Raw genomic sequence first — 7,560 nt, 5'->3', positions numbered from 1 at the left:
GGTCCCTGGCTTGGGACCCAGAGGAGTGGGTGGGCCTGGGTTCCTGCAGCAGCCACTGGGGAAGTGGCTTAAGCCCCAAGAAGGGGAGAAGTTTCCTTTAGAAGACTGAGCAGAGGGCTGGATTTAAGGGGGCCCAAGAGGGGCTAAGGAGAGAAGGCCCCCTCAGGAAGGAGGGGCTGAGCCCAGCTTGAGCCAGGGAATTGGAAGACCTTTTTTGTTTGTTTTGGACGTGAGTACCCCGGAAGGGGTTCGTCCATTTAACAGCAGTGTGACTTGGCCGGAAGGCTGAGTCACTGAAGACCCACCTAGTGAGGGCAGCGTCCTGTGCTGGTGCCAGGAGCACAAAAGGTGGCACTGCCAAGAGGCAAGTGCCACGTTACAGCCAGTTCTTCAAAAGAGAGCAGGGCCAGGCTTTCAAGTGCTCAGTGTTTGGGCTATCTGCACTTCTGTCCCCGCTCTAGTCTCGCCCAGTGCCCCTCCCCTCCCCCGCCCTTCCCTGCTGCGGGGTGCAATTCTGCAGTTCTCCCACTCTCATACCAGGCCCTAGGGTACGACACCCTGTGTATCCATCATGCTTACCCTGCAGCGCCAAAGGGGTTCTGCACTTTTGGTTTTCCCCACTGCAGGGTCTGTGACCAGTGAGGAATAACACAACCAGGCAGCCTTCTTAAACCAAAGTATTGTTTAATCTTAACAGTAGCAACAAAACAGAGAGAGAAAAGGATTGTAAAACAATAAACAGTCTGTGCGCACGTCAGTCTCACCTACAGGCTAACCATCCCCTAATGATAGCCCAGGCAGGCCTAGCTTCTTCAGACTCCTTGAGGGGTGCCTGTGTCAGTCTGAACAGCTCCCAATGACTCCCCTCAAGAAAGAAAGAGACTTTTTGTATCCCGCCATCATCCTTTTGCTCTTTGGGCTCCCAGCCTTGGCGCTGTATAGCAAAGCCAGTTTTGTAACTTGGCTACAGCCCGGGGGTAGAATCTTTACAGCTCTTAGTTTGGGCACCATCTCTCTACAACCTTGCAGTGTTTACCGGGGGTGGTGGTTTATCTTGAGCCATTGTTTCTCTTCCTGCTTGTTTTCCCCATGATCCCCCTATTAAACTACACCACTATATTCCTCCAGTAAAACGTCCCCCAAACCAGGTCAACATACATTATTCATCAATTCTTGCAGTGCAGCCCCACATCTGTCATGCTCAGCCCCCACACCTGGGGCCAGATTTTCCCCAAACTCAGCACCCAGGATGCACCTAGTGCAATGGACTGTGGAAAGTCTGGCCTCAGGTATAACTATTGGGTCCTTTAAAAAATGTTTACCCATGGGTCAAAATTCAATTCCATGGAAGTCTGGATTTGCGTCCCCACACATCGGGTCAGCATATGGCTTGTTGGATTCATTTTACAGTATCCATGAGGCCCAAAGGCACTATACCAAAACTGTGCTACCACAAAGCTAGTAGATTAGTGACAATATCAGAAAGCCACTGTTTCAGAGAGGACTAAGGGGTCACTTGATCACAACCTACAGGTATCTACATGGGGAACAAAATTTTGATAATGGGCTCCTCAGTCTAGCAGACAAAGGTATAACAAGAAGCTAGACACATTCAGACTGGAAATAAGGTGTATATTTTTTAACAGGGAGAGTAATTAACCGCTGGAGCAATTTACCAAGGATCATGATGGAGTCTCCATCACTGACAATTTTTAAATGACAGCTGCATGTTTTTTTCTAAAAGGTCTGCTCTAGCTCGAACAGGAAGTTACTCAGGGAGGTCCCATGGCCTGAGCTGTGCAGGACGTCAGACTAGATAATCACAGTGGTCCCTTCTTTCCTTGTAGTCTGTGAATCTATGAAAAAAGGAAAGTATGAAATGAGCTCAGCTAGATGTACAGTGTCTATGGTTAGTAGCCATGCTTTGCCTTTTAGCCATAGATGCTGTCTGCTTGCCTATCTGTGAGCACTTAAGAGATGAGGAGAACTACATTGTCAGATTTCAGAGTAACAGCCATGTTAGTCTGTATTCACAAAAAGAAAAGGAGTACTTGTGGCATCTTAGAGAGTAACCAATTTATTTGAGCACAAGCTTTCGTGAGCTACAGCTCACTTCATCGGATGCATACTGTGGAAAATACAGAAGATGTTTTTATACACACAGACCATGAAAAAATGGGTGTTTATCACTACAAAAGGTTTTCTCTCCCCCCACCCCACTCTCCTGCTGGTAAACCCTGAATTTGTGCTGGAAATGGCCCACCTTGATTATCATACACATTGTAAGGAGAGTGATCGCTTTAGAAAAGCTATTACCAGCAGGAGAGTGGGGTGGGGAGAGAGAAAACCTTTTGTAGTGATAAACACCCACTTTTTCATGGTTTGTGTGTATAAAAACATCTTCTGTATTTTCCACAGCATGCATCCGATGAAGTGAGCTGTAGCTCACGAAAGCTTATGCTCAAATAAATTGGTTACTCTCTAAGGTGCCACAAGTACTCCTTTTCTTTTTACATTGTCAGAACCGTCTTCATTTTTAGGTGCACTTCCTTTTCCTCTTGGTAAGAAGCTTCTCCCCAGCGGGTGGACCAATCTCTCAGTTGGTGGTTGGTTACTTTAAAATTACCTCATCGTGGATCCACCCCTTCTTGGGAAGTGCACTCATTAGATTAAAGGCCTTTCCGTTCCTGCCAGGAGATTTGGGTCACCGCTGTCTTTGTCGACAGCAAACTTGATTGCCCCACTGTGGCTTCAGGTATTATTCCTTCGTTGCTGTTTAAGTGGTCCTCCTCTTTCCTCAGCACAGCACTTTCCAAGACAAAGTTCTACCATCCTCCCAGTTTTTCGTGGGCGTTTCAGTCTCAAAGAACTAAGAAATTAATAAACTTACAGAGCAGACATCAAGAAATCAAACTGGTCACACCAGCTATGTGTTTGATCCTTGCAAGGTCTCTTTACATAATGTTTTTGTCCTCACTGGTGTTTGCAAGTATATAAAACAGAACCAAATTGATTAAGAAAGGGATTAGTTATGCAGGTGCAGCCCCATAATTTCACTTACAGTCACTTCCATCCACAGCAACATGGTACTTGTGGACCAATGGTTCTGGATGGACCTTAGCAACATTCCAGCCTGCCAAGCCTGACCTTGGTTTGCTACTGCAGGTTTGGCAGGCAAAAGCATTGTGACATGATGGCGTTTGCTTCACAACTTCTCCAGGCAAGCAAGGTGAATCTTGTGCCCCATAACACCCTTTTCAGAGCTCAGGGAGGAGCAAACTCTATACAAATTAAGGGCCTCTGCTCTTCTCACTCATGTTGAATACTACCCTATCCTCTGAGTAGCTCGCAGATTTAACTGGGAATATGATACAACTCTACATTAATAAGAGCAGGGAATAAAGTGTTAAATTATTTCACTCTCACATTGTCAGACATACGCTCCGATTCTTAGAACTCTCAAAAGACCAAGCTGGTTATTTTGGTGTGTGTTTGTTTGTTTAAACAGAGTATATAGGGCTGATTCTCATCCACCTCATTTTACCTCGAGATGAACATGCATGGTCAATGTCTGTGCACCTCAAACATTGCTTCTGCCATAAAAAGACAGACAATCGTCAATACTCTGTCGTAATGGCGAAGCTATGGAACAATACAGACATGAACGTGACGAACCCAGCCACAGTGGCAAGACATTCCTCACATCTTTGGCTAATCAAAAGACTGGCTGAAAAGCTAGCCACTGTGATCTGGGCTGTCAGCTCTGCCAGGTTAGTTTGCTGCACTTCATTCTACCCGGGGACATTGTGAAGGCCACCTGGAAACATCATCTTTTAAGCAAAAGCACTGCTGAGGGTCCATCATGCTGGTGCTCTGCACACTCCACTGGCTTCCTGTTTGTGTCTGATTCCTGAGGAATTCCAAGCATACCCCACCAAGGACCTTCACTCAGTGGAAATACTGCAGTTGACAGTGACTAGGGTGGAAGTGTCAGATCAAGGACAGAGCATTCTCAATGGAGAATCCCCCAAGCGTGGGACTCCTTAGCACCATAGATCAGAATGAACCTGAGGCCAACCATTTACAGAACATGATGCAAGACCTATTTTGCTGCACAAGCCATCCCTCAAAAACAAGGTCTGAAGAAACACTGGCAGCTCCTGGGAAGTTAAGATGAAGGGTGTGATTTTCAAAAGTGCTCAGCATTGGCCTAACTCACTCCAGTGAAATCATAGAATCGTAGGACTGGAAGGGACTGCGAGAGGATATCTAGTCCAGTCCCCTGCACTCATGGCAGGACTATGTAATAACTAGACCATCCCTGACAGGTGTTTGTCCAACTTGCTCTTAAAAATCCCCAATGATGGAGATTCCACAACCTCCCTGGGCAATTTATTCCAGTGCTTAACCACCCTGACAGTTAGGAAGTTTTTCCTAATGTCAAACCCACACCGCCTTTTCTGCAATTTAAGCCCATTGCTTCTTGTCCTATCCTCAGAGGTTAAGGAGAACAATTTTTCTCCATCCTCCTTGTAACAACCTTTTATGTACTTGAAAACTGTTATCATGTCCCCTCTCAGTCTTCTTTTCTCCAGACTAAACAAACCTAGTTTTTCCAATCTTCAATCAACGGGAGTTTTACCACTTCAATGCGAGCAGATTTAGGTAAACACTCAGAGCTTTTTAAAATCTCATCCTAGAATTAAACTGTTGATTAACCAAATAGTAGGGAATATGGTCCTTTATGGATAACAAGTAGACGTGTGTCTCAGTTCTGTAGTCTCACATGTCTATACAGCACGGTGATGGGTACACTGCCTACTCCTGGGGGAATTCTGTGCCACTGTACATACACAGAATTCATGTCTTCCACAGATTTCTTTGCTTCTCTGCAGAAAAATGACTTTCGGCCGGGGAAGCAAAGGGAAGCCACAAAAGCGGTCACACGTCCCTCCCCAGCAGTGCGGGCGTGTTGTTTTGGGTGTTCAGAACAGCTGACGGAGACGTAAATCATCACAGAGGAGGGGGCTGGGGACACCCCAGGAGGTGTCTCCTACCCTGCACTGAGCTCAGCTGCTAGTCCCGGCTGGGCTGAGGACTGGACTTCCTCTTCCCCTGAAAAGAGGGGCTGGGGCTGTCTCAGACCCACCCCCAAAAAATCCTCCCCTGGATGCAGGAAACTCCACAACCCTCCCCCCCCACCCCTACCCCACATCGCTCCTCAGCCACAGGGGGAGGGCTCACTGTACAGGGAGCTACTTCCCCATTCATCTGACCCCTGTGCATCCAGACCCCCGATACAAGACACCCCCACAGAGCCTCACCGCCCACACACCCAGAACCCCCCATCCAGCTCCCCCACACCCAAAACCCACCCATCGAGCCCCACCAACCCGCACTGAGACTCCCCCATCCTCCCTGCATCCAGACACCCATCCCGGCACCCAGACCACTCCCCACTGAGCCCCCCCCATACTCAAACCCCCTCCCTGAGGAGCCCCCCCACACCTTGATGAGCCCCACACACCCAGACCCCCATCCCATTGAGCCCCATTCCTCCACCCCCAGACCTCCCTGCTGAGCCCCAACCACCTTCACCTGGACCACCTTGCAGAGTCTCATGGCCCCCACACCCAGACACCCTATTGAGCTTTCCACACCCAGATTGCCCCACACAGAACCCTCTCATCCCACACCTAGATCCTGCCAGGTGGAGCCTGCCTACCCACAGCTGGTCCTCCTGGCACAGAGGGTCAGGGCCCCAGAGTGTTTCTGGGCCAGACCCCCCCCCCCCGACCCATGTGCTGTGTCAGGATCAGGTGCAGCCGCACTGCCAAGTCCATATCCTGGGGGAGGAGGCGCTGCAGGGTGACCCCCACCTCCATGCAGCCAGTGGCCTGTGGTCCCCACATTCTTTTACTGAGAAATAAAATTTGCAGAATTTTAAAATATTGTGCACAGAACTTTTAATTTTTTTGGTGCCGAATTCCCTCAGGAGTAACTACGCATCCCTAGAGTGACAGCTGAGATGAATGGCGTTAGTATGATACACCATGTTGTAATAATGCATTTCCACTTCCCACCGCTTGTATGGGGTTGCACAAACCTTTCGGTCAAATCTGTCAACAGCGTCGTGCATAGAGGAGTCAGATGGAATAATGACAGGGATCTGTCATCAGAAGGTGACTTAGAGAGGCATACGCCATAACCCAGTGGTTGATTTTTTCCATGCAGGTTTCTGACATAGTGGACTTGTGGTGTCACTGAGGTTGCTCTACCCAGCAGGCCTTGCAGCCCATTCTGACACAGCACAACATCCACCTGCAAGGTTATTTGCTTTGCTTTTCTCAATGCTGCTGCAGGAGCTGCTGCCTTTGCTTTCTAATTCTGGGCCCAACCTGAAATCGCACCTGCAGAAAACGCTGAGCTTGTAGCAGCTGGAGAATGAAACCTGAAGGGGTCTTCGAAGCATGAACATGAAGAAATCCACGTTTTCCCCAAGCATGGCTCACTCCTACTCCCACCTTTTCCGTCATGGATCATCCATAGTGACTCTACAGTTCTGAGCGAGACATCGTTATACTGAGAGCCCCAGACAATGTCATTGAATACAAACTATTGATGACAATCTAGTTGAGGACGAAGGACTCCTGGGAATACACACAAGTCTGGGTAACTTCCTCCAGAATTAGTCCGTGCTGTCAGTAAAGCACTCTGGATTTCTCCAGCAGAAAAAGACCCCGTGTAGATGTTAGCGAATTGCAGTTTGATATAGCAGGAGACCCCACAGGTAAAGGTGTCAATGCAGCAGCTTCGTGGAGCGGAAAAGGTGGCCGGTGGTAGAATTCTTCAAAGAGCGAATATGGGGTGTGTGACACAATCCAGCCACAGAAGAACAGAGAAGGGCACAAGTGACGACTTTCCAAAGTGCCAGGGAGTGCTCAATCCCCAGCTCCACCCCAGGCCCCGTCCCTTCCCCCAGGGCCCCACCCCTACCCTGCCTTTTCCTGCCCCCGCTCCACCCTGTTCCTCCCCCTCGCCCGAGTGCGTTGCATCCTCCCTCCTACCCCCCCCCAGCCTCCTGCACGCCATGAATCTGCTGATTGTGGCAGGCAGGAGGCGGGAGAGGGAGGCGCTGAGCCTCCGCAGGACCTGCGGGCGGGTGGGAGGCGCTGGGGTGGTGGTGGAGGGGAGCTGATGGGGGGCTGCTGGTGGGTGCTTAGCACCCACCATTTTTTCCCTGTGGGTGCTCCAGCCCCAGAGCACCCACGGAGTCAGCACCTATGGAGAAGGGTGTATGGCAGTGGCTCTCAACCAGGGATCTGGAGGCTCTTGGGGGGCCATGAGCAGGTTTCAGGCGGTTCACCAAAATAAACCATAGAGCAGGGCCGGCGTTACACTCGTTGGGGCCCAGAGCTGAAAGCCGAAGCCTGAGCAGCTCAGCTTCCCAGGGTTTCCTGTGGCGTGGGGCCCTGGGCAATTGCCCTGCTTGCTACCCCCTAGTGCCAGCCATGGCTTTTAATCTATGGAGATGCAGAAAACCAGTTGTTGCGGCACAGG

At 49.6% G+C, this 7,560-nt stretch overlaps 1 long non-coding RNA gene across 1 annotated transcript; it reads right to left on the bottom strand.

Moving 5' to 3' along the window:
* Nucleotides 1–664: 664 nt before the first annotated feature.
* Nucleotides 665–6,931, bottom strand: LOC142069408 (uncharacterized). The gene is made up of 2 exons (XR_012665223.1): nt 6,107–6,931; nt 665–1,856 (listed from the first exon to the last, which is right to left on the bottom strand). It is a non-coding gene; the product is annotated as an uncharacterized LOC142069408 (long non-coding RNA).
* Nucleotides 6,932–7,560: the final 629 nt, after the last annotated feature.

The sequence above is a fragment of the Caretta caretta genome, chromosome 16 (genome assembly GCF_965140235.1).
Source record: "Caretta caretta isolate rCarCar2 chromosome 16, rCarCar1.hap1, whole genome shotgun sequence".
In the NCBI taxonomy this organism is placed as follows: domain Eukaryota; kingdom Metazoa; phylum Chordata; order Testudines; family Cheloniidae; genus Caretta; species Caretta caretta.
Note: the sequence above shows the minus strand (reverse complement) of the source record. Positions and strands in the feature narration are given on the sequence as shown.